The sequence below is a fragment of the Triturus cristatus genome, chromosome 11 (assembly GCF_964204655.1).
Source record: "Triturus cristatus chromosome 11, aTriCri1.1, whole genome shotgun sequence".
NCBI lineage: Eukaryota > Metazoa > Chordata > Amphibia > Caudata > Salamandridae > Triturus > Triturus cristatus.
In genome coordinates, this window is record NC_140594.1 from 222,662,649 (window position 1) to 222,690,287 (window position 27,639).

The 27,639-nt window shown below is 43.5% G+C and overlaps 1 protein-coding gene across 1 annotated transcript in view; it reads right to left on the bottom strand.

Annotated features, from left to right (window-relative positions):
- TRPV4 (transient receptor potential cation channel subfamily V member 4) overlaps positions 1-25,684 on the bottom strand; it is a 601,330-nt gene extending 575,646 nt beyond the window's left edge. The window contains exon 1 of the mRNA XM_085636146.1: positions 25,620-25,684. The gene's annotated coding sequence lies outside the window, so the exon portion shown is untranslated. The remainder of the gene's footprint in view (positions 1-25,619) is intronic.
- Between the last annotated feature and the right edge of the window lie 1,955 nt (positions 25,685-27,639).

The following is a 27,639-nucleotide window of genomic DNA, read 5'->3' on the forward strand; positions in this document are numbered from 1 at the left end:
TTAGGTTTGAAAAGTCAAGCACTCTTGCTCTTTGGATTAATAACATTGTGTGTTGAACTTCTGACCTCTCTGCTCACACCAGTGTTCCATGATCTGTTGCTATGGTAGCAGGCAGAAGTTATGTTGGGGGTAGGAATCATTTGGAAAGGGTTGACATTTTCAACCAATAGAAATGTGTGTTTCCATTTAAAAAAATGTGGGAAGCAATGTGATTTGAAGTTAACATGTATATGTGTGAAAAAATAGAGAGAAATGTTACCATTTAGTGGTTCTGGTGAGAGGAGTACAGCTCAGAGATTCTGGCTCTGATAATCTGCTGTGTGAGTGGCACATTTCTTTCTCAACTAACTACTTTTAAAGGTGAGTTATGAATTTGAGAGGGGATGTATGTGGTGTATTTTGATATAAATAATAGAAATTTGTTTCTTCTTTTAAAGTTGTGTTTTACATTTTATGTTTTGGAAGATATTTAACTGCCTTGAACTTGTAAGATATTATGGAGTATGTCTTCACCATAAGTTAAGGTGTACTGATATCACCTAGGAATACTGTTTTGTGCCTAGAATCACATCATGAGTCTGTGTGCACACAGGAATTGTTGTCAGAGATTTAATTTGTGTTGCTCTTGTTCTGTAAGACTTGCACTCGTAGGAAAAGGGCAGCTTGTTTTCTTGAACTGTGATGGTTAGCATTCAGCACAAATCACTATCTCGCAGATGAGAAGCAAATGCTAACACATTTGAAAACAACAGGGTAGATTTTCCTTCCACTCCTGCAATGGGTGAGGTAGTTCCTACATGTTCAAAACTCCCTTACCACAGGTGATCTTACATACATCTCTGCAGTCTTCATGCAGTTGTGCAAGTGTCCATGCAGATCTCTCTTGCACCTGACAATACACAGTCTACAGAAACACACTCTTAGCACACAGCCAGCTGCTTCTCCTGCACTCCCATGCTTACTATTCAGCACTGTGTGGTATTTCAGATAGCAGTGTGTAACGCTTACACATTCAACATCACCAAGGCTCATTTCCTTTGCTCTAGTCTAATCACTCACCCAGGTTCCACATGCTCATGGTCTCAAGTAGCTGTTAGGACATGTGCTCTTTTCTGCCTCTCTAAACTATAAGGAAAATGTGTCAGGCTGTTACAGTAATTATCACTTGCTCTACCACAGTAGTAAATGTGCTTTGAAATTGCCAATCAAATATCGTTTTCTGCCTAGAATCACACCATGAGTCTATCTGCACACAGGAATTGTTGTCAGAGATTTAATTCGTGTTGCTCTTGTTCTGTAAGACTTGCACTCGTAGGAAAGTGGCAGCTCATATGATAGGATTTGAAAAGCTCAAAAAAATATAGTAATATATTTAAATTACATAAGGTATTTTTTTTTTGTTTCCTTTAGGTATTGCTGAACAACACTGAAATAAATTAAACATGCCTATAAAATCAAGAAAGAGAAAAGAACAGCAAAAACATGTATATTTGAAGACAACTGGACAACAAAAATTAGTTGAAGAACCTCATGTTGGAAAAAAGAAAAAGTCTTCTGGTAAGCAGACTAAGGATTTTTTTTAAAATATCCTCAAACATAGAAAGAATTTACAAAGTATATCCACTGTAAATAGTGTTTCAAGAAGAAAACAACAAGACAATAGAAAGAAAATACTAAATGCTAATGTACAATCAGAAGCAAGAAAGAATGACTTAAAAAGAAAAACAGAATTTCAAAACATTCATAAAAAAAGGTTTCAGAGAAGAGTGGTGTTCAATTTGCTAAGGGATGTGAAAAAAATATAGGAAGAAAGCAATATTTTATAAGAAAAAGAAACATATTGAATCAATTGTTGCAAAGGCTTTGGAATTAAAAAGAAAGCTATTCATTTTAATTTTGAACAGGATCCGTACATTAGATAAAATAGTCAATGTAATAAAGTCAAAAAGCAAAAGGAAAAGAGTAGTGAAAAAAAATAACTTTTGTAATGTGTTCTTAGGAGAATGGAAGCATAGTTCAAGTACTGAACCATTTTTTAATGAAGAGAGTTATCTTCAAAGTAATAGTTTGCTGCATGCAGTTGACACCAGTGGTCGAACTTATGAAGTTAAAGATGGTTGTGTAATCAAAAAGGAGAAAATGGTTCCAAGAAATGAGGAAGAAGTGTTAGCTGATGAGGTTATGGGGAAACGTCCTAAAGCCCCAGTGTACACTTGGAATTGTAGTAGTATGTGTACTGTACGACAAGAATCTATTGATAAATTATGTGACTTTCTAAGAGAATATAGTAAAAAAAAGTGTTAAACAGAAGATTAAGGTGCTTTAAAGACTAGATCCATGCAGAGTGAGAAAGAATACTGGTTTGCAAGGACATTCTCTGGCTTGTCTTTCTAGGAAAGTTTGTCAAAGTGTTTTTCGCCATTTTAGGATGCTGGCAGTACATCATACTGAAATGAGAAAGTTTGTGAGAAGATTGTATTTTGCTAAAAGTCCAGCACTAAAGTTAAATGAGTTGAATAGTGCTCTGTTGCGTGGATCTGTATCAGATGTAGAGAAGGTTACTGATGATATTCAGTTTTGTTACTTTGGTCCAGAACAAGAAAGTGCAGGAAATGACATAGTTATTGAAGAAAATGTGGAAGAGAATGTAGAACCCATTGTTAGTAAAAATTTTGAAGATCAAATGACAAAATTTACTATCATCTCTAATGAAAGACCAAATATTACTTGTATTTGTTGCCGGAGAAGCCATTATAAAACCCAAACAAGGAATGTTGATCTCTATAAAAAAAGTGAAAAAGAAAATAATTATGAGTGGAAGGATTTTGCTACATATTTGTTTCTGGAACATTGTTTTGATTTGGGTGAAGATCAGCATATTTGTAAATACTGTTATAACAAGTTAGAAGAAAATAAAATGCCAGCTAGAGCTGTACATGATAATTTAGAATTGGTTGATATTCCTGCAGAACTTAGCGATTTAAATACGTATGAGTCTATACTCATTCAATGTGTCCATCCGTTTCAGACTATAGTTCGTATGGAGCCCAAAACAGGTAAATTACCTTCTTCAGATTTACAAAGAGGTTTAAAAGGAAGAGTTGTCTATTTGCCATTAGATTTTAAAAAAAACATTGAAACAATTGATGCAGATAGTTTGGAAACTGAACCATTAGTTATTCTGGTTAATGGTGTACCTACAAAGAATAAGAAAATTTGGCAGGAGCTAGTAGATGTACGAAAAGTACAAAGAGCAAATTTATATTTGAAAAGAAATAATAAGTACTATGAATCAATTCATATGGATGAAGATGAAGAAGTTTTACTAGCAGACACAGGAATACCAACTGGGCAAATTGAAAAAGTGGATAAGTCAAAAGAAGAAGAAATTTATGAACATTTCAGCATACATCCTCTTCATTCTAAAGAAGTTATGGGAAACACTATTGATCTGTTTGAGATGAAAAAAGCAAAAGGAACTCCCGTGAGTGTATGGGAGGAGAACTTGGAAGCTCGTTGTTTTCTCCAGCTGTTTCCTACAGGAAAAGGTGGACGATATGATGAACGTCCAGTACAGATTCCTGCTTCTGAGTATCGGACTACAAGATTATGTGCAGAAGATCCAAGATTTTGTCAAAGTATTCCTTATTTGTTCCATCTTTTATTTGAAAGTGACTTGTCTGAACTATCTTATGCAGTAAATCACATTTTAAAAACTGGAGTACATCTACATAATATGTCTGCAAGGGATTTTGTGAACAAAGTGCAACAGCGAGATGATCATTTGGAATCTCAATTGATTAATCTGATGGCTTGTCAGCGTGGAACTAATGAATATTGGTACCGACGCCATGGAGAATTGAAATGTATGTTACGGAATGTAGGAACTCCTACATGGTTCCTAACCCTAAGCTGTGCTGAGTACGCTTGGGATGATTTACTGGATTTTCTTCGAGAGGCAAATTCAAATATTGAAAACATCCAATACAAGACAGCAGGAGAATTGTGCTCATTGGATCCGGTTAATGTTTGCAGATATTTCAATCATAGATTTGAGGCTATGATGTCCTTCATCTGCAATAAAAAAATCCACCTCTTGGAGAAGTTGTGGATTTCTTTTGGAGAAAAGAGTACCAAGCAAGAGGTGCTCCTCATATTCATACGCTGTTGTGGATCAAGGATGCCCCAAAATTTGGAACAGATTCTGATGATGCAGTTTTATCTTTCATTGAAGAATATCCAACATGTGCTATACCTAAAAGCACAGAAGAAAAAATCTTAAAAGAGCAAGTTTTACGTTTCCAAAGTCATCGGTGTGAAAAATACTGTCGACGAAAGTACAAGAGTAAAGATAAATTCTACACAAAATGTCGATTTGGATTTCCACGACCTGTTCTTTCAAAAGGAAGAGTAAACAGTTTTATGTCAGCTGTGCGACATACCATTACAAGAAAATCTCCAAAAAATATCTACAACCTAAGAAGAAAAGAAGAGTCAAAATATATAAATGACTACAACCCAGTCATTTTATCCATGTGGAATGCTAACATGGATATTCAGTATGTAGCTGACAATTCTATTGCTGTTGCTCGGTATGTCACATCTTACATCACTAAATCTGAGAAAACGGAATTGAAAGAAATGTGGGAAGAGATTTCTCACGAGAAGGCTGTCAGTAAAAAGCTATACAGTTTCAGTTTAAAGATGTTATCGCATCGAGAAATTGGGTCATACGAATGCTCAGATAGGTTATCATCTGCAAGTCTGTACTCCAAATCCAGAAGAATAATTTGGGTACGTTTAGGCCTTGCAGGAATGCAAAATCGGGTACTGAAATCTATTCGAGAATTTGAATATTTAGCAGAGAACGAACCAGAAAGTACAGACATTTTGAAAATAAATATGTTGGACACATATTACCCAAACAGAAGTCATCATCTTGAGAACATGTGTCTCTATGAAGTGCTGCAGAACTACATTTTTACACGGAATGCCACAGAAGACATCAACAATGGAAAATATAAAGTCATTGGTGAGGAAGGATGTTTGGTGAAACACACAAAAGGAAGTTTGATTAATCACAGGAAGCTGAGTTGCGACACTACTGACAAAAAGGAATTTTACTACTTAGCACTTTTACAGCTGTTTAAACCGTGGCGTTCAGAGGATGAATTACTTGGAGATTTTCAGAGCTATGAAGATTCCTTTAATGCATGTAAAGATAGCATAGAATGCAGTACTTTCACAAATTATGTACAGATGTTAAATGAAGAAATTGAACAAGAAGCTACAATTGCAGCTGAAGTAGCTAGAGACAGTTCTCAAGACAGTCAAAGTTCTGGTACGCTCAGTCAAGATCCCCTAGGACAACCAATCGTAGAAAATGAAGCTGCAATAGCCATGACTGAAGTGGAAACAGCTATGAATCAAGCTCAGGAAGATTTAATAGACTTACCAAATTTGGAACAACAACTGAATGATGAACAACATCAAATTTATGAAGAAGTCACAAAACAAATTGATCATGGATTACTACATGAAAATAAAGAGTGCTCATGCACATCATTTGAACCAATCAGAATGTATGTGAGTGGACAAGTTGGAACTGGAAAAAGTTTCTTTATTAAAGTAATTAGAAGCTACCTACAGAAAAAAACTGATTCAACTTTGTCTTGTGTTGTTACTGCTCCAACTGGGTTAGCAGCATATAACATAAAAGGAATTACCTTACATAGTTTGCTAATGTTACCAATAGAGCATGAGAACAAAATAGAATACCACAAGCTAACAGGAGAAGCATGTTTTGAAGTTTTAAGAGTGTTGAAGAAAATGAAAGTTCTCATTATTGATGAGGTAAGCATGGTATCAAACTTAATGCTTGCCTTTGTGCATTTAAGAATGCAGCAAATTCTAAAGACAGACTATGACGTGTTATTTGGAGGAAAACATGTTATAGTTTTTGGGGATCTACTGCAGCTCACTCCAGTTAAAGGACAACCAGTATTTAATACTCTTGCACATGAAGACACGAAAAAGTCATTAGGAAGTATAGGTAATGTGAATATTTGGTCATACTTTGAGTACAAAAAACTCATTACCAATATGCGGCAAGCAAATGATGATGATTATGCAAGTATTCTCAAAGATATCAGAATTGGACTGCTCACAGAACATGGCAGAAAAGCTTTACAGAGTCGATTGCTATGTAATTTGTTTCCAACAGAACAAATAGTTCCAGAGAAAATATACAAGAAAATTGCAGAAAAAATACTGTCATCTGCTTAATGCCAACACTACATGAATGCTCTATATTCAATGAAGAACTTTTGAAATTGGAAAAAGAAGAGATTATGAAAATGGGAGCCGTGGATAATATACAGCATGAAGGAATAACTATTATATTGACAGGCAAATTGAAAACTAAATTGGATTCTCTAGAGAAAAACATATCAAACAGCTGGTTTAGAAAAGAATCTTTATGTATGTATGAACTGTCGAGTAATTTTAAGACGTAATTTGAATGTAGAAAAAGGTTTAGTGAATGGAGCTATGGGTAAAGTTGTGGGTTTTGTTAATTACCAGAAAAAAGATGGAATTGAATATTTAAAAATAAAATTTGATCAGATTGAAGAGGTTAAAGACATTAGTCGTTGTTCAGTTTGTTTTTTGCTTGTGAAAGACTTATATGTACGTAGGAAGCAGTTTCCGTTTTCTCTAGCATATGCTGTAACTATTCACAAATCTCATTTAGGTCAGTATCCTGTGTTTGAAAAACGTGTTGTTTGTCGGAAAAGGAGAATTGAAAACATCTGTAATGAGGATGTACAGAAGAGAAAACAAAAAGAGAGTGATGTGATTGCAAGCAAAATGAAAAAGGACAATGTTGAAGAGGTTGTTGGTTGTCATTTTGAAAATAGCTCTGGTGTCAACTTCTACGCTAATGTAGTGCTGAATGTTGTATTTTATCTTGAAAGTTTGCAAGAGCAGATAATCCTAAATCATGAAAAAAGATTTTGTTCTCTGCTGAGTTTCCTTTATGAGAAGTTGAGTAATGATAAAACTAAAATAGAAAGTGCTTCTGATGTTAGAAATATTTTAGATGTATGTTCTGGATGTACACAGTTTACACAAAATGTCCAGCAAGATGCACAGGAATTCTTAATGTGTATGCTTATGGTACTGGAAGATGAAGGGGTAGAAATAGAAAATATGTTTGGTCTCTCTTATAAATGGGAACATTGTTGTGAAAACTGTATGAACACATGCAGCACTAATGTTGATTCTGAAAGGTTCATACATTTAACATTACCAGAGAGTAAATCAGTGACTTTTAGTAAATTAGTTAAAGATGCAAATCACAACATGGAATGTTCTCAATGTAAATCAGAAATGTTATCAACGTTATTTTTAAAGAAATATGGACAGTATATAATTTTAATGATGCAACGTTGTAGAGCTGATGGAACAAAATTGGACACTTTAATAAAGAGGTTTGTAGGAAATCAATTATCAATATCAGGAAAGACTTTTGTTGCAGTTGCAATAATTTTCCATGATGGACCTTCTATAACTTCTGGTCATTACACAGTTTATCTAAAATGTGAAAAAAGGCTGGACACTTTGTAATGATTCTCAATTGATTTTCAAGCAACGTTTGCCTGCAGAATTACCAAATTTCTACTTAATTTTTCTAAAACCAAAATTTTAGATACAAATTGAAGCATCTGAAGAAACCATTATTTCGATTTTATAGGATTACCATTGGATATTTCACCAAAAAAGGATTTAAAAATTACCATTTGGCCTCATGGAAAGGTAAATGTTTCTATTGTGGACTTCTTTGACAGATATTATTTTGGTGTATGTGCTTAAGCAACAAGATTCACAGACGTTATTTATTGCAAATAGTTATTGTTCTTAGAAGATATTTTTAATATATATGTTACATTTCTATCAAGGTTTGTTTTACTGAGGATAGATTCAGGGCTTTTTTAAACAATCTTTCAGATTGTTTATTTTTTTGCCTGCTGTTAAGTGATGAATACAATTGATATCACTATTTTCAGTGAAATTCAATATATTCTGAAAACAGCAAAAAAGGGCAAAAAATTACTTTGTTAAATATGAAAATATGTGTACTGTATTCTAAAATGTATTGTTAAATATTACTACTTTTTTTCTTTTTTTTCAGATCTAGAAAGAAAATTTAGGAAATTGAATCCATTTTTCTTGTAATTAAAAAAAAAACATTTATTTCTAATTAAGTTATTTTGTTGGTCAGGTAAGTTTAAAATATCTGTATTTCTCACCGCTTCACTGTCACCTTTTCTTCACTTCTCCTCACTCTGCTTTTCTCATTCCCCTTCCCTCTCTCTTCTTCCTTTACTGCTCTTTCGTAACTCCCTCACTCCTTCTACTCCCCTAGGTTTACTGCCTCCATCACAATTTTTTCAACCATATTTCTCTCCCTGTCTCCATATGTCTCAGTCATTCTAACTGCCTTACTCCTTCTCAGTTCCTTGCTCTCTGTCTCTGTTTCTGTCTCTCTCCCTTTGTCTGTCTTACCCTTAATTTCCTTAACATCTCTGTTTCTACCACTCCTCCTCTCTCCATCACTCATTTTCCATCTATGTTAATTTTTTAACCTTCTCTGTCATTCTCCTTCCCTCACCTTCCCTAACTGTCACTATCCTTTACTCATAGTCACTCCTATTCTCCTACTTCACTTCCTCCTGTCTGTATCTCACACCCCTTCACCTTTTCGCATTCTTTCCTTCACTCTCCCTCACTCTCCTTTGCTCATTGAAATCCTGACTCCCTTTCTCTCACTCCAGTTTCCTAAATCCCTCCATCCCCTCACTCCCCTTCTCTCACTTTCCCTTACCCCCTTTTCTAATCCTCATACCCCTTATCTCACCATCACTCCACTTCTCTTACTTTCAATCCCTTTACCCTGCTGTACTTCATCCGCTTCATCTGTTACTCCCTTTTCCTATCTCCGTCCCTTACTCCCCTTTTCTCACTCCCCCTCCATCACTCTCCATCACTCACTGCCATTCCCTTACTCATTCACTCTTCTTACCTGTATCCTCTACCCTTAGTCCTTTTGTTGCAGTCAGTCTTTCACTTCCCTTTCATGACTGATCATACTTTCCTTTTCTCACTCATTCTGTCTGTCCTTTCCTCCTCTTCACTCAGTCATTTCAATCATTTCAATCATTCATGTATACACTACACATTCATTCAATAAAATTACAACACAGTATATTAGGAATATAGCTCTTCTTGGAGAAGTGAAGTGAGTTCTGAAAAGAACTGTTTTTTTTGTCTTTTTTGTTTTGTATTTTCTTTTTAGTTTTTTAACAATTGTGTATTTTTTTTAATTTTTTTAGAGCACCCAAAAAAAACTGGTAATGAAATACTGTTCAACAGGAACAAAAACAATAAATGAAAAAAATTATGGGCTGGAGCATGTGTGCTGCTGTATTTTGTTTTCGATCAAGTTAATACTGCTCTCAGCGTAGCAAAGAACAGCATTGCACACATTACAATGTATGTGCACCTTCTGGAAAAGTGGGCGGATGTTCAGTGACCTGGTACACGGAGAATCTGCGGCCGCAGATGATGTGCTCGGCTGAGCAGGTGGAGGGTTGTCTCTTAGGGCTCTAGTTGACTCTCGAGCATAAGGTGCAGGATGCACTGTCTTGAAGTGTCTCAACATTGAATAAATACTAAACGAGTATTTCTTGGTGGGATCTCCTCTGGATAACACACTTCCACAAATAGTTTATGTCACCTTCGGGGCATTGACCTTCTTTTGGCCCTCTGGAAAGTTGAAGAATTTCCAGATAAAAGAGTCTTTTTGTTTGGTCTGCCTTGGTGGTATCACAAAGGTCTCCTCCTCACTCCCTGAAGTAGACTGCTGTTCTGCCATTTTCAAGTAAAATTGTACTAGAATAGCTGTTCAGCTCCTTGTCCCAGGAAATAAGAAGAAATAGTGAGGGGAGTGGGTGTGGTGTTTGAAGATTCTGGAACAGAAACTACTATGAACCAATGAAAAGTGTTGTTTCGTAATCACATGACTTGCCGTGCGCGCACGGTGCTCGCACGTATGCGCGCACGGTGCAAGCACGGATCAGAAATGAATTACTTTTAACCCAATTTCTAAAACATGAAAAGGAGGCAGGGAAGACACTCCCTGACCCCCTAGACCTTCTCAGGGGGTTCCTAAAGGACCTCGTAAATAAAAAAAAAACATTTCGTTTAATAAAAAAATTTGCCGGTGCGCGCACGGTGCGCGCACCCTGAAAAACCCTTAAAAAAAAAAAAACATTTTAAACTGTTTATAAGTTTATAGAAGATATTAACTATGCTGTTCAACTTTATCCAAATTTTTTAAAAAAAGAGCTGCGCCATTCCATATTACAGGATACAGTCAATCTATAACTGTATACATAGGTAGTTTATTGTAAAATAAATATATAAAAAATATAATAATACATACATAAATTAGCATTTAAAAAACCTTACAAATTCACTAAAAAAAACATAGGTTTCACACATGTTATAGTTAGAAATTAGCATTTAAAAATACCTTGCAAATTCACTTAAAAACCATAGGTTTCACACACGTTATAGTTAGGAATTAGCATTTAAAAAACCTTGCAAATTCACTGAAAAAACCATAGGTTTCACACATGTTATAGTTAGGAATTATCATTTAAAAAACCTTGCAAATTCACTGAAAAAAACATAGGTTTCACACATGTTATAGTTAGGAATTAGCATTTAAAAAACCTTGCAAATTCACTGAAAAAACCATAGGTTTCACACATGTTATAGTTAGCTGGACATTTCACTCGTACAAAACCATTGAAATTCCCCCGTTGTAGTTAGTTCAGCTAACTATAACTTGTGCGACCGCAATCCACTGCTGATGACGTCACATATTACATCACTCATGACATGGTCAGTGACATCACTCATGACATCACTGATGACATCTCAAATGACATCACTGATGACATCTTTGATGACATCATCCAGTGAATATGTGTCTTTCTGAAAAATAAATATTTTTTATATATGTATATCTAAAGGTTAATGGAAGAATAAATGGGTAAATAAGTGTCTAAATTGATGTTTTTTTTGTAAAATTAATTGTATAACTGACTTATTAACAGTATCTTAGTGAATACAAGTATTAGTGAGTAATGCTTAAATATTTAAATATCTGTGTCAGTGTCTCACTTTGTGTATAAGTGGCTGCATGGGTTGGTGAGTAGCTACATGAGTGTGTATATGGGTTATTAGTTCGTTTTTAGAGTATCAGTATGAGTGTCTGTATGGTTCAGTGGGGGATGTTACTTAGCGTATAGATGCATGAATGAGTGACTCACTGTTTGTATGTGTTTTGAAGACAGTATGTGAGCAGGACAGTATGGGTGGATGAGTGTGTGTATGGGTGAGTAAGAGAGTGAATGACTGTCTGAATAGTGTCTTTATGAGTAAGTCCATATGTTTTAAACTACTATATGTGAGTATTGATGTATATAAGTGAGGATATATGAGAGTGAGAGATTGGAAGAGTTCCTGTATAAATAAGTATGTGTTTCTATAAGTGATTGGTTAAGAGAGTAAGTATGTGTACGTTTCTGTAGAAGTAAGTGTAGTGGTGTGTGTATAGCTGTATATGCAAGTAAATGGATGTTTATTTGCATGTGTGAGTATGTGTGTGAGTAACTCTATGTATGAGTGTAGGTGTGTAACAGGATGTATAGGTGTATGAGTATATATGATGACTGAGTACATGTATGAGTGACTATATAGAAGTGTTGATGAATGAGTGGATGCGTATGGAGATTTTGGAATTACTGAATAGCTTGTTCTAACTGGTAGTGGTAATCTCTATAGTTTTCAAAACTTTAGTTTGTATTTTTCAATGTGTGTATCAAAGTTTATATTAGGATGAGAGGAGGTCTGCCACTCTTACACAAGGATGATGTCAACAGTGATGTCATCAGTGATGTCAATTGAGATGTCATCAGTGATGTCATTAGTGATGTCACTGACCATGTCATGAGTGATGTAATATGTGAAGTCATCAGCAGTGGATTGCGGTTGCGCGAGTTATAGTTAGCTGAACTAACTATAACGGGGGAATTTCAATGGTTTTGTACGAGTGAAATGTCCAGCTAACTATAACATGTGTGAAACCTATGGTTTTTTCAGCAAATTTTTTAAGGTTTTTTTTTTTTTTTTTTTTTTAAACCTTTATTACAGAATGCAAAAGATATACAAAGATGGGCCTACAACCTTCAGGCCGGCCGCTAGCAAACAGTGAGAGCATAAAATACAGTCATTAAACACAAGCGGCAAGTAATAAAGGTCCCAGAAGTCGAGGGAAGCGTTGGCGGCCACACCGGCCGGACCCCCCAAATGACGGTTCCATTTTTTATAAGAAACCACAAACAAATCCACAAGGCAGCAAAAGTCAAAGCAGCATTATGAGCTCCCCTGGGGAGGACCCTACCGATCCACAGGAATAGGGGGGGGGACAGGCCGGGACAGAAACAGAGTAGACACAATGCCCAGAACCAAGGTGACAAGCAGACTAGGGAGACTGGGCCACTGCCAAGTCAGGCGTCAGCGGCGGGGTACAAATCTCGCCACGATAGGAGTTCCAGGGGCCCCACACCTTCACCCATTTCCCAGGCTTACCTCTCGCCACATACACTACCTTCTCCCGAAACATACACCAATCCATGTTGTCCTTCCACACCGAAACCGTTGGTGACCTCTGGGAGCCCCACAATTGTGCTATGTCACGCTTGGCCACCATATATCCCAGAGTCACCCACCACGTCTGCGGCACCGTATAATCAGTCGGCTCCCACACATTTAGCAGACATCTCCTAGCCTCGGGAAACAGCGCCACATGCGTGACCGCTTGCAACACCGCATGTACACCACGCCAGAATCGCGCCACCTCCGGACATTCCCACAAAATATGGATAAAGGTCCCTAACAAACCACACCCACGCTTACACAGTCCATCCACGGCATATCCCATACGCATCAGACCCGGCCCCGAAACATAGACCCTGTGGAGTATTTTGAGCTGGACGAAGCGAAGGCGGGCCGGTATGGCCACCTCTTTCGGGGAGGCCACCGCAGACACCCAGTCCTCGTCATCCAGCTCCAAGCCATCGGCGACCCATGCCTCACGAAGGCCAGTCAGCAGTCCGGAGCGATCGTTGATGAGCTTTTTATAAATCAATGAGATAGTGCCATCCGGTACATGCCCATCTAGCACTCTATCTTCCAGAGGGGAGCACTCCGGTATGGAGGCAACATCCGGGAATACAGAACACAGCGCGTGACGAACCTGTACATATCGGAAGTACTCCCTGTCCTGCAACTGGAATTCCTTCTGCAGCACATCGAATGTTTTGAATCCCCCCCTCGTCCAGAGATCGCCCACCCTGCTGATGCCTATTATGTCCCACTTCTCAAAGCCTTTCGAGGTCCACAAGCAGCCCAGTCGCTCAGATGCATACAGTGGCGTCGCCCGGGTCAACCGATCCTTCCACCCCATAGCCAAGTTTGCCGCGTGCCACACCCGTACCGCGACCCGCGTAGGGCCCGTCAAACGTGCGTCGAGCGATGTAGAGTAAAGCGCATGATTATAGTCACCACCCGGCAGTAACAGTTTGTCCATTTCAAAAGCCGGGTTAAGGGTGGGTCCATAAAGGCCGTGGTTTATCGCAGCCAGCTGGGAGGCCCAGTAATACCGTTTGATGTCTGGGAGGGCGACCCCCCCGTCATACCACGGGAGCGTCAGCTTCGCGAGGGCGATACGCGGCCTCCCATCCCAAAACAGGTGGCGCTGCAGACCCTCCACCTCCCGAAAGTAGCGCGCCGGGACGACGTCCATCGTGTTTTGTAAGGCGTATAAGAAACGTGGCAACGACATCATCTTAAACAGTGCCGCACGGCCGAGCGGCGAGAGCGGCAAGCGCATCCAACGCGCCACATCCTCCTTCAAGCGCTGGAGGGGGGGAGTAAGTTCTGTTTATATCGGGCCGCAGCGTCCAGGGTAATAAAGATACCCAGATACTTAAATCCCTGCGGAGCAACCTGGATAGGACAACCCCGCGGAAGGATAGGAGCCTCCCCAGAGAGGACATACACACAGGATTTAGCCCAGTTGATAACTAAGCCGGAGTTGCGGCCGAATGAACGCAACACATCCACTAAAACAATCAGTGATTTGCGCGGAGAAGCAAGGTACAAAAGAATATCGTCCGCGTAAAGGGATACGCGATCCTCATACTCGGGGGTCCATCGGAGACCACGAATCGAAGGGTGCCACCGCAGCCACTCCTCCAGGGGCTCCAAGGCAAGCGCAAAAAGGAGCGGCGACAGCGGGCAGCCCTGCCGCGTGCCCCTGCCCAGCTCAAACAGCGCCGATACTCTACCATTCACCGCCACCTGCGCCAGCGGTCCGGAATACAACAGTTTCACCCAGCCAATGAATCCTGGGCCAAACCCAAACTTAGCCAGCGTCGCCCAAATATATGGCCACTCAAGCGTGTCGAACGCCATAGTGGCGTCCAAGGACGCCAAAATGGCTGGTTCTCGTATGAACGGGACCCTCGCGAGCACCCCGTGCAGACGCCGCAAGTTAAGCGCGGTGTTGCGATGAGGGATAAAGCCGGACTGGTCCTGGTGGATCAGATCGCACACCACGCCAACCAGCCGATTAGCCAGCACCTTGGCGAGAATTTTGGGCTCCGCATTCAACAGCGAAATGGGCCTGTAAGACGTGACCCGATCCCGCAGCCTCCCCTCCTTATGAATAACCACAATAGTGGCAAGACGCTGGTCCAGCGGGAGGGAACCCGCCGACCGGGCCGCGAGGAACATAGCGCGGAGATGCGGAGCCAGCGTATCCGGTCGTAATTTGTACAATTCAATGGGAAGGCCATTAGGACCCATGGCCTTGCCAGAGGCGACCGAACGTATGGCGAGGGCAATCTCCTCAGATGTCGGGGCCGCGTCCAACGACAATTTATCCTCCTCCGAAAGGGAAGGCAGCGCAATGTCTTTAAGCAGGTCATGGGAATCCTCTTCCGAGCGGGAAGATACCGGGGAATACACCCCACGGAAATACTCAGCGAAACATTCAACAATTTCCTCCGGCTCAGTGACACACACACCATCCAGTCTCTCAATCGACGGGACAACTCGACTCGCTCTCTCCTTTTTATCCAGCCACGCAATCAATTTACCAGCCTTATCACCCACATCATACAGTCGCCCCTGTTGCTCTCTACTCAGGCCCCTGGCTGCCTCCGTGACTAGGGCCTTGTAGTCCGCCTGTTTGAGTCGGAGAGCATGCAGTTTATCATCCATTACCCCACACTCCAGATCACCCTCCAACTCAGTTATCTCAGATTCGATACGGGTCACCTCCTCCCGCTCGCGCCTCCGGGAATGGGAAATGAGGGACAGGGCCTCCCCCCGGAGTACCGTCTTAAACGCCTCCCACAAAGAAACCGCAGACGACACAGACCCCACATTGTCTTCAAAATATCGCTCAAGAGATTTAACCAAATCAGCGCGAATTGTGGGGTCACGCAGGTACCAGGAATTAATCGGGACCACCCTCCCCTCCCCCCTCGGGACAATGTTGAAGTACAACAGGAGCGGGGAGTGATCTGAAATACCCCGAGCCAGATGTCGTACCTCCCCGACCCTCCCTGCCTGTGCTGCTGGCATCAGAACATAATCAAGCCTCGAAAGACTACCATGAGCCCCGGAATGAAAGGTGTATTGTATCTGCGTAGGGTGTTTCAGCCGCCAACAATCCACCAGCCCCAGGGTATCCAAGAGGCCAGATAACCAAGCTTGGGCACGGGGGAGATCCCTGGGAGGGTGACGATCCTCGTTTCCGGAAATTACAGCGTTAAAATCCCCCCCAACCACTAGAATCCCCACCGGCAGGCCAAGAAGAAGGCGCCCCAAATCAGCAAAACTAGTTGTCTGCAACCCTGGCGGGACATAAACAGAAACCAAAACAATCACTTTACCCTCCAATCTACCCACCAGAGCCGTATATCGTCCCCTATCATCATGGAGCACCTCATCAACCTCCAACGGGAGCGAGGTTTTAACCATAATGCCCACACCCCTCGAACCAGATGTGAAGCCCGAGTGGGCTGCAAGGCGATAGCCCCGTCTGTTCATGGCACGAAAGGAGTTTCCAATGAGGTGTGTTTCCTGCAGAAATACTATATCGGGTGAAATTCGTTTTAAGAACTGCAGGACCACTCCCCGTTTTATCCTGTCCCCCAGTCCATTGACATTCCAGGACAAAAGGCTCAGTCCCCTACCCCCCATCATAGCCAAAATCGAGCAATCTCCCCCCAGAGAGCACTTTAGCGATAGCACAACAATACTTCTGCCTTGTGGTACAAATAAACAATAAAACACACAAGATGATGGACGGAATGTTGCACAATGGCAAAACACTCACCCCCAGTCACAGATCTGGGTTTAATCCATCGTTATTTTGCTCACCACACCACCCCAGTTCAGACATGGCCATATGCAAATCAGTCTTGACCCTGTGCCTCATGGGAACAGTCCAGCCCGAACTGCCAAGCCATGTCTTCCCTGGACCGGAATCAAGCATCCTAGGACCGGTTTCTGGCTATCAGCCGTCATCAGCCAGGATAGCTTGACTCCAGTGGCGTAGTGAGCACGGGACCCACGTCTGGGCATACCCTTCCCACATAGGGTGAACAGCAAAACACACAAGATGATGGACGGAATGTTGCACAATGGCAAAACACTCACCCCCAGTCACAGATCTGGGTTTAATCCATCGTTATTTTGCTCACCACACCACCCCAGTTCAGACATGGCCATATGCAAATCAGTCTTGACCCTGTGCCTCATGGGAACAGTCCAGCCCGAACTGCCAAGCCATGTCTTCCCTGGACCGGAATCAAGCATCCTAGGACCGGTTTCTGGCTATCAGCCGTCATCAGCCAGGATAGCTTGACTCCAGTGGCGTAGTGAGCACGGGACCCACGTCTGGGCATACCCTTCCCACATAGGGTGAACAGCAAAACACACAAGATGATGGACGGAATGTTGCACAATGGCAAAACACTCACCCCCAGTCACAGATCTGGGTTTAATCCATCGTTATTTTGCTCACCACACCACCCCAGTTCAGACATGGCCATATGCAAATCAGTCTTGACCCTGTGCCTCATGGGAACAGTCCAGCCCGAACTGCCAAGCCATGTCTTCCCTGGACCGGAATCAAGCATCCTAGGACCGGTTTCTGGCTATCAGCCGTCATCAGCCAGGATAGCTTGACTCCAGTGGCGTAGTGAGCACGGGACCCACGTCTGGGCATACCCTTCCCACATAGGGTGAACAGCAAAACACACAAGATGATGGACGGAATGTTGCACAATGGCAAAACACTCACCCCCAGTCATATGGCCATGTCTGAACTGGGGTGGTGTGGTGAGCAAAATAACGATGGATTAAACCCAGATCTGTGACTGGGGGTGAGTGTTTTGCCATTGTGCAACATTCCGTCCATCATCTTGTGTGTTTTGCTGTTCACCCTATGTGGGAAGGGTATGCCCAGACGTGGGTCCCGTGCTCACTACGCCACTGGAGTCAAGCTATCCTGGCTGATGACGGCTGATAGCCAGAAACCGGTCCTAGGATGCTTGATTCCGGTCCAGGGAAGACATGGCTTGGCAGTTCGGGCTGGACTGTTCCCATGAGGCACAGGGTCAAGACTGATTTGCATATGGCCATGTCTGAACTGGGGTGGTGTGGTGAGCAAAATAACGATGGATTAAACCCAGATCTGTGACTGGGGGTGAGTGTTTTGCCATTGTGCAACATTCCGTCCATCATCTTGTGTGTTTTGCTGTTCACCCTATGTGGGAAGGGTATGCCCAGACGTGGGTCCCGTGCTCACTACGCCACTGGAGTCAAGCTATCCTGGCTGATGACGGCTGATAGCCAGAAACCGGTCCTAGGATGCTTGATTCCGGTCCAGGGAAGACATGGCTTGGCAGTTCGGGCTGGACTGTTCCCATGAGGCACAGGGTCAAGACTGATTTGCATATGGCCATGTCTGAACTGGGGTGGTGTGGTGAGCAAAATAACGATGGATTAAACCCAGATCTGTGACTGGGGGTGAGTGTTTTGCCATTGTGCAACATTCCGTCCATCATCTTGTGTGTTTTGCTGTTCACCCTATGTGGGAAGGGTATGCCCAGACGTGGGTCCCGTGCTCACTACGCCACTGGAGTCAAGCTATCCTGGCTGATGACGGCTGATAGCCAGAAACCGGTCCTAGGATGCTTGATTCCGGTCCAGGGAAGACATGGCTTGGCAGTTCGGGCTGGACTGTTCCCATGAGGCACAGGGTCAAGACTGATTTGCATATGGCCATGTCTGAACTGGGGTGGTGTGGTGAGCAAAATAACGATGGATTAAACCCAGATCTGTGACTGGGGGTGAGTGTTTTGCCATTGTGCAACATTCCGTCCATCATCTTGTGTGTTTTGCTGTTCACCCTATGTGGGAAGGGTATGCCCAGACGTGGGTCCCGTGCTCACTACGCCACTGGAGTCAAGCTATCCTGGCTGATGACGGCTGATAGCCAGAAACCGGTCCTAGGATGCTTGATTCCGGTCCAGGGAAGACATGGCTTGGCAGTTCGGGCTGGACTGTTCCCATGAGGCACAGGGTCAAGACTGATTTGCATATGGCCATGTCTGAACTGGGGTGGTGTGGTGAGCAAAATAACGATGGATTAAACCCAGATCTGTGACTGGGGGTGAGTGTTTTGCCATTGTGCAACATTCCGTCCATCATCTTGTGTGTTTTACAAATAAACAATACCCAACCCCAACCCAACATCCCAAACAAAACTCCCCCCTCCCTGCACCCCTGCATGAGCCCAAATAGCCCCCCCAACTTGCAGTGTGCCTGTCGCCCCTGTGTAAACTAAACTACAAAGACCCCCTAGAGGAGGAAAGAGAACCCCCTCGAGACACAGCACCACCTCCAACGGAGGGGAAACAAGACACAACAGTCAAGAAACCCTAAGCCTGGCCGAAAGGTGGCATCATCAGGAATGAGCCCCAGTGTCAATACCTCATACCCGGTCCGGTGGGCACTCTCCTCCCGCCGCCCCCATCCCATCCCGATCATGTCCCCCAGACAAAGTGTCCAACCAGTCCCCGGCCACCTCGGGACGGTCAAAAAAGTGAGTGCGACCATCAGCCTCCACACGCAGCCTGGCCGGGAAAAGCATGGCGTATTTTAAGCTCATGTCTCGAAGCCGCCGCTTAACGCCCATGAAACTCAGTCTCTGCTTCTGGACCGCCTGCGTGAAATCAGGATAAAAGTTCACCTCCATGTTCTCCAGCTTAAGCGGCCCTTGCAGTCTGGAAGCTTGCAAAATCACATCCCTATCCCGAAAGTTGAAGATACGGGCAATAAGAGGCCGCGGAGGAGCTCCGACCTTCGGTCTGCCGCCAGGAACTCTATGGGCCCTCTCCACCGCGAAGAATTTACTCAGTCCTCGAGGCTGGAGATGGGTAGAAATCAGGTCCTCCACAAAGAGATCCGCCGCCGAGTCCTCCCGTCCCTCGGGCACTCCGATGATGCGAATGTTATTCCTCCGGGCCCTGCTCTCGGAGTCCTCCAGGCGCCGATCCGTGAGCGCACTTGCCTGCCGGAGCCGGCGCACCTCTGTCTGAAGGGCCGCGACCTCAGTCGTGAGGCCCGACGCGGTATGGGCCAAGGAGTCAACCCGGTCATTTGTCTTAGATAGATCTGCTCTAACAAGGTTGACATCGATGAGGACCGCATCGAGTTTGTGCGCCAAGGTGTCGAATTGTTGGCCTACTGAGGTCTTCATCTCAGCAATGGCGCCCATGACGTCCTGCAAAGTCAGATCCGTAGGCAAATCCGGGGCATCCGGGGGACACTCGGAAGACTTGTGCGATCCGCCGGGAGACCCCTTCGGGAGGGTGTAGCGATCCATAATGTTGACTTGAGGTGCGGTGCCACGCCGGGTCGATTTGGCCTTCAGCCGATCTCCATCCTGCTTCGTGGCCATCGTCGCGTATCTCGCACCCCCGCCAGTCATGCAGTGGAGAGCAAGCAATCAAGGCCGTGAGCCCCGGGGGTCACCTCAGGAAGGCGGAGCGGGTCCCCGCAGGCAGGCAGGCAGGGTCCCCCAGCGAGGCCACCACCACACAAAGAAGCGCCGTAGTCCCACTCGCGATGACGGCAAGGGGACTCAAAAGCGAAAGTGAAAGTGCGGGGTACGCGACTCGCCAGGCCCGGCCCGCCGTTGTTATTCACTTCGCCACTGGGTCACCCCCAAACTCGAGTCCGGGGTCAGGAGAGAAGAAGGCCGCAAACTTCAGTCGATGCCCACCCCAGCCCCCGGGGTCCGATTCAAAAACGGAAAACGGGTACCACCTCGGCTCAGGTTCACCGACACAGTCCCCTCAACCGATTCAGGATGAAGACAGGATAAACGTAGGAGGTTGCGGAGGTCCTCGGGAGCCTCGCACCTACGCGGCCATCTTGGTTGCGCGCTAGGCTCCTCCTCCTTTTTAAGGTTTTTTAAATGCTAATTCCTAACTATAACGTGTGTGAAACCTATGTTTTTTTCAGTGAATTTGCAAGGTTTTTTAAATGATAATTCCTAACTATAAACATTTAATCACCATTTATTATGAAGGGGTCGAGAGTCAAATCAGTGTGTGGTATGAGATTAGGGAAAGATCCATTACAACGCAGTCATTACAATGACCCACCTTTACAACGCAACTGTTACAACACAACTGCCTTTACATTGCATGCCATTACAATGCATGCCATTACAACGCATGCTATTACAACTCATACCATTACAACGCATTATAAGTAATGGAGATTTTTTAGTATTAGGGTGGTTATGGGTTTTGTGGTACATGGGATTAGTAAGTTTTTACCCCTGCACTATCCAACACTTTCCCTACAGTTGCACTCACTGGAGTGGGAATAGTAATTTTTACCCCTACACTATCCAACAATTAGTAACTTTTACCCCTACACTATCCAAAGCTTACCCTGCTGTTGCACTCACTGGAGTGGGAATAGTAATTTTTACCCCTACACTATCCAACACTTACCCTACTTTTGCCCTAAAAGTATTATGCGTTGTAATGGTATGCATTGTAATGGTAGTTTTCACAAATGCGTTGTAATGGCATGCGTTCTAAAATCATGCAATGTAATGGTAGTTGCGATGTAAAGACTGCATTGTAAAAGCATGCGTTGTAATTGCATGCATTGTAACATCATATATTCATGTGATTACCCTCTTGTTATTAATGAAAGATATCAACAACCTTCCGCAATCCCTTTTTACTAGTAATACCAATAACCATCTTCATTTGTCAAAGTGAATTAATGGCGGCCATTTAATGGATGCTTTGGTACCAGTCACGTTCAACATTTGTGTTGGTTGTAGGAATTTCCAAGTACCTTTCAGCCAGACAACCATTAAAGCAGTTTGGCGGTGCAGTGTTTTTGTGGAATACTTTAAGTTAATGTTACAGAGGGATAGTTGGCAAGTGATCCCACGTCGTTTGTGACACTTTTAAACCAACTGCACCTTGCATGCTGGGATTAAAATGGGGATGTCAAAGAGAACTACGAGTCCCAGAATACAATATGTTGTTGTCAAGTGCCCGTACTAGGTGAATGTCTGTGCAATGTAAGACAAGGGCCACTGACTTTCTCAAAGTACTCATACAATCTGAACTACAGCAAATCAGAATCAGCATAATATATGTCCAGCCTATATGCATAGCTTAACTCTGATGTGTAAGTTGTTTCTAAGTGCACATTTTTTCCAATTAGACAATAGGAGTTGGAATATTATATTAAAGTGACTTGCCCAGATCACACAATGTGTTGAAGCGGGAAGCCGTCATTAGACCCAGGACCAATGGTTGCACAATTAACAATTTACTCACTAATCCTCCTCCTTTGTGCCACACGATACACCCACTCATTTAAGGAGACTATGATGTGAATTATACCAACTAGTCATCATCATACCTTGCTAAACAAGGCAGAGAGAGGTGATCCTTTCTCTGCTCCATTTCCTCAGATCTTAACTATTCTGTTTATCTGAGTGAAGGATTGTGCTGACAGCGTAGAGACAGCAGCAAAACATCGTTAGATTAGTAACCGAGAGCTGTACACTTGAGCAAGGTAGGTAACTGAATGTTCTTTTGTAAGATTACTCTAGTTGGCAGTCTATAAGTGGTAAGGCAGAGCCCTATCGCCCATTATGAGCCAGCTGCCACTGGCTTCATGACACTCAGGAGCAGGGCAGGTCCCAGCTGCCCCAGCACCCTGTTCGGAACTGGGATCAGGGAGTAAGGGCAGGTGTGAGGTGCCCTGCTCTTCAGTGGCTTGCCCTTTGGGCAACATGGGTGGACAGTGAAAAAAGCACCCCCGCCCCACACTCCCTTCTTGGCAATGAGGGACGGTTTAGGGCTACCTCTATCCCTTGACAAAGTGCTGAAATGCCCCATTCTTAGGCAATGTGGGGGGCCAGTACAAAACAATTAAACCCCCCTGGACCGTAGGCAAATCCAGGCAGGGAAGAAATCCCCCCCACACTTTCAGTGGAAGGCATGAGGGCTGATGTGTAGCTCTCTTGTCTTGCTCAATGCTTTGGAGGCGAGGAGCAACAAACAATACAAAAGGAATAATAACAGGAATTCTACAAATTGTAATACCTAATAGCAATATTATATGGAAAATGTACAGTTTGTGTGGAATATTACAGTTATATTTCACCCAAAAACTGGTTTAAGTGCAGAATGTTTTAGAACATGCTCATACAATATATGATGCTACATGTTTTTGTCCACAAATGTCTACTTTTTTCACAAACGTGATACTATCATTACATCCATATAAAACACGTGGCAGTGTACTCAAATAGAAGATGCCAGCATGAAATGCATATAAGATACAACTTTAATATGTTAATACTGATATTCAATTTTATTTTTATATTATTTACACTTTTTGCAAAAGAACTAAAGATTATCACACTTAAGTTAGGTAAGCAACAGTGCATAATTATGACACTTAAAAATACACAATCATTACTAAAACATCTGCTTATAAATATATATATTTGTATTTAAAGAGCGAGAGCATACATAATGGGGAAGTGTGTAATATAATCCCATTAATATTGCCATCTTGGTATTTTGGTGACGTCATTAGGCACTAGACCCAAAGGCTGAGAGATTTGTGTATCAACAAATCAATCATGATTTGTAAAGCACGGCTACACGCCTGTGGAGATATCCAGGCTCTGTATGCTGTCAGAAGGCCTCTGGTGAGTCATGACCCACACTCGGCAATCATAATAAATTGCACTTGATTCATCTGAATATTTGCTACAGAACATGGGGCTCACTACAGCATGCTCCACCAGGACACCCCATGTTTACGCCTAACAAACAGCAAGCACAGCCTAAACACGCTACATATATTCTATTGTTAGGAACTGTGCCTGTTTACCATCCTAGAAGATGTGTGAGTGATTCAATACAGCCCTTCAGTCTCTCCCAGTAGAAACCAGAAACACACATTAACTTCCCCTACAAACATGCTCACTCACCCTGCTGATTGCCTATCTTCACAAGCCTAATCTCAATCTGGTGTGCAATGGAAATCTCACAGCTATTTGGAAAGTCACTGCCAGACTACAGGATGTGCTGCAAGTGCATAACAATAACAGATCCTAAGCTATTGAAATACCAAAAACATAACAATTTGCCAGCGCATATGTGTACTGCAGAGAGCTATGAAGTGGGAAGAAGTCAGCAAAGTATTTCACCAGCAAGTGGCTTCCAACACCACTCGCCAACCCCAAAGCACCTTGTCAACAGCCAGAAGACAGGCTCCATCTCTAACCTCCCTGCCACCATCCCCTCTCTCCCAGGTTGAAATACCACCACCTGGCGTCTGATCCCACCCTCCTCATGCCTCCATCCCGGTAGCCCTCCTTCACAGACATGTTCCACTCGATCCCCAAGCAGACAGGCCATACCACCTGTATTCTCACCTTATGTCTCCTCGCTTTAGTGGACAGTTGAGTTAAGCAACTACAGATGACACCGGTAGGCTCCAGGTGTGAAATGTGGGTTTTGGGGTTTGGGCGATGTTGTTGCAGCAGATGTGTATGAGACATATTCTATTAATCGAACAGGCACTAACCAGAGCCAACATGCATGCACTCACATCTGCCTCGTGGGGTCACTCTCTGTCAGACTTTATTCCCTCTATGAACTAATTCCTCACACCCATCACTAAACTCTGTACCACATGTGAACAGCCATTTCACCTATTTTTCCTCTACGACAGAAACTCCCTTGCAACTCACTTCCATCGCCTCTGTCTCTCCCTGAAGCCCCATGGACCTGTAGTTTTCTCTTCCTACGCCCTTCACGTACACCACCACCTGACTCGCTCGCGCTGAGGCGGCCACTCCTGCCTATTCTCCTCCACCCCCACTCCCCCTTTAGCAGCAGACCACGTGCTCACCTGTTTCTGGCTCTAGTAAATGATCATCACCTTTTCCAGTGAAATAATCAGGAACCCATCCTGGAGTGATACTGTCTAATCCTGAAATCATCATGGGATCATCCGGTAGCAGTAAAACATCATCACATGTTTTCCACTGAAGTAATCAGGAACGAGTCATGGAGCAGTTTCAGTGATGACTCTAGTCACCCCCTGTACATATTCTGTCTTTATACATACTTCAGGATGGCCTGCAATGACTTCCCCAGATGATTACAGGCATAGCCCCGCCGAAGTCATGGGATGACCTCAGAATGACTCCAGGTGATCCTCCTTTTTTGACCCGGGTCCCTCCCTCACACACCCTGCCAGCGCAGGGCTGGGAGCTAGAGGCAGCCCTGGGAAACGTGCTCATCCCACCCCCTAGTGGTCTGAGTGAGTGCAGCGAGTGAGCAAGACATCTGGAGGACTGGGGAAGAGGGGGAAATTATACACCTTCCTCCAAAAAAAACAGTGTGCACCCCATTTGGGCTGCGTGCTGGGATGGAATGCTGATTACCAACCACCCCCCCCCCCCCCACCCCACACACTCCTAAAAGCAGCCCCCTGGTCATCAACTGTCCCCGCATGGCCAGTCCAACCTCTCTTTTCTTTGAGCCAAGGTGCCACACACACTGCACTCCCCCCACCGACTAGCGCTTTGAAGCTGTCCCTAATGGTAAGGTTGCGCTTCACCAATAAAAATACAAGCAGTCGCATTTTCGTAGCTTCCTGTGAGACAACTTCCACCTGACGGTCCCTACTCTTTCGCTTCCCTAGGTCCCCTCACGCATCATTCTCCTACAAGCCTACAAGTCAAACGCATCACTATTCTCCGGTCCTTCCATCACGCACACGCCGCCATCACCGCTTCCTTCCTGGGAGATAAACTCTCCCACGCATCCATCGCTCACCTGTCTGCCCCGGGCCATCCGTCACGCGCAGCATCAGCCCTTCCTCCCTGTGAAACAGACCCTTCTTGTCGTCACTCCCACCGCACTCACCTGCTGCCTCGGCCCCTCACTCACACCCGCCGCCCGTTCCTCCTCCGTGGGAAGAACGCCGGCGGCCTTTGTCCTCCTCGGCTGTAACCCGAGCAGCCGCCATTGAGCGGGAAGTGTGATACCGTGAAGCAGAGGCGCAGACAAGAGGCGGCAGCAGGGTACATTTCGCCTGCACATTCCAGTGGGAAACGTTTCAACACCTCAATTGGTCCCTGAAAGCAGAAAGAGTTCTGCTGGGTCACACACTGTTTTAATTGTGCACACCCAAATATCTTTCAAAAATGTTGCAGTGCGTTTGCTTTTGAAATCGGAAATGATTCATTTTGCAGACTACAGTGCAAACGTAATTCGAATTGTGGGGGTGTAGGGTACCACAGAGGAGAAAAAAGAGGGTAAAAAGATTTTGGACTAAAGTTTAGTAGGGCACATATTCGGGCAACTTCGCGGGACGCTGGTTATTTTTTGGGCAAGAGGTTGATGCTTTGTTGATTGTCTGCATAGACGGCTCGTTTGTGACTCAGCGGGTGCTGTCATTGTGGCTTTAAATGCATGAGTCATGTTACGATATCCACCCACACCCGACTCAGGACCTTTGAGATTATTGCTATACGACATGTCCCTGACATTGTGCGCTCAAAAACACGGGGACGTTCATCACACATTACACCCTCTGTTCAAAACAACAAACTCTTCTTATAACTTTCTGACGAATCATTATTCTTTGTTTTAAAATTTTAATTGAAGACGCAACTTTACTTATTAAAACGAAGCAAATATTAGCATGCTGCATTTTGGAGAGGATGTATTTGTTCAGTTAATTCACATTTTCGTAACTAACTTTCAACCAAATCAGTAAAAAACACAAATGGGGTTCTCAGCATATAAACTATTTGCTATCATTCCACAGATGTCTATACCTAATTGAAGTCTATGTCAAGGCACTGGAACCGAATAGTCATAATAGCAAAAGAGGAAGAAAGAGACAAAATAGAAGGAAAAGACAAGCTAACGACGAGGGAAACATTAAATAAACTTATAAAAACATGTTCATTCATGAATAGTGACTAAAACACAAGCGAAAACAACAAGCTCATGGGCACCGTGTGAACATTCTTACAATATGTTACAATGAATGGGCCAAGACAAACAAACTGAAAAGTCTAATCGTAAATCATCTAATCAGGCAAGTTTGGATTAATTATTTCCACATGGATACAGACCTTCAGGGTTAATTTATTATCTCTGGCTAGTCAGCATACATTACAGCTCTGAAAATAAATACATTTTTGGGGCCTTCGTCAGGGCAAAGATAGTAGCAGTGTAGCACAAAAAAACAATAAATCGTCCCCACATTTGATGCTATTGCTCCATAAGGCTGGAAGGCTAATAGCTCAAAGTGCAGTAACATGCTCCAAACATCTATCGACCCATGACAGGTCCCAGTGCCCACTATTTTTCACAAACATATATAAAGCAATGTAGTTGGTCCCATTCAGAATAATCAAACACTGGAGCACAAAAATCTACCTTAATGTAGCATTGAAGGGAAGTGCTTGAGAGGGTTCTGCAAAGCCATTCCACTCATACAAGAGCTGCTAAAACTTGCCACACTTTGGGAAAAGGAAGTCCGAATCAGTAGGGTCCGCTTCAGTGATTCAGATTTCTACATCACCACAGCAGTCAAAATACGCCACAGTTTACATAGAATTGTGTTGAAAAAGAGCAGTGCCAATATTAAGCTACAACAACGTTGTGCTTTTTGTGCCGGGCAGAGCGTCTTATGTCGTCCCAAGCCAAGCGGTTAATATATAGGGGGGGGAGTTGGGGTTATCTTCTGGCCACCCACTCTGCCTCCAAGAAGCATTGCAACCAGGGCGTATCAGGAGAAACGTTGGATTACTTGGGGCTTCGTGTCCCACAACCCTAATGC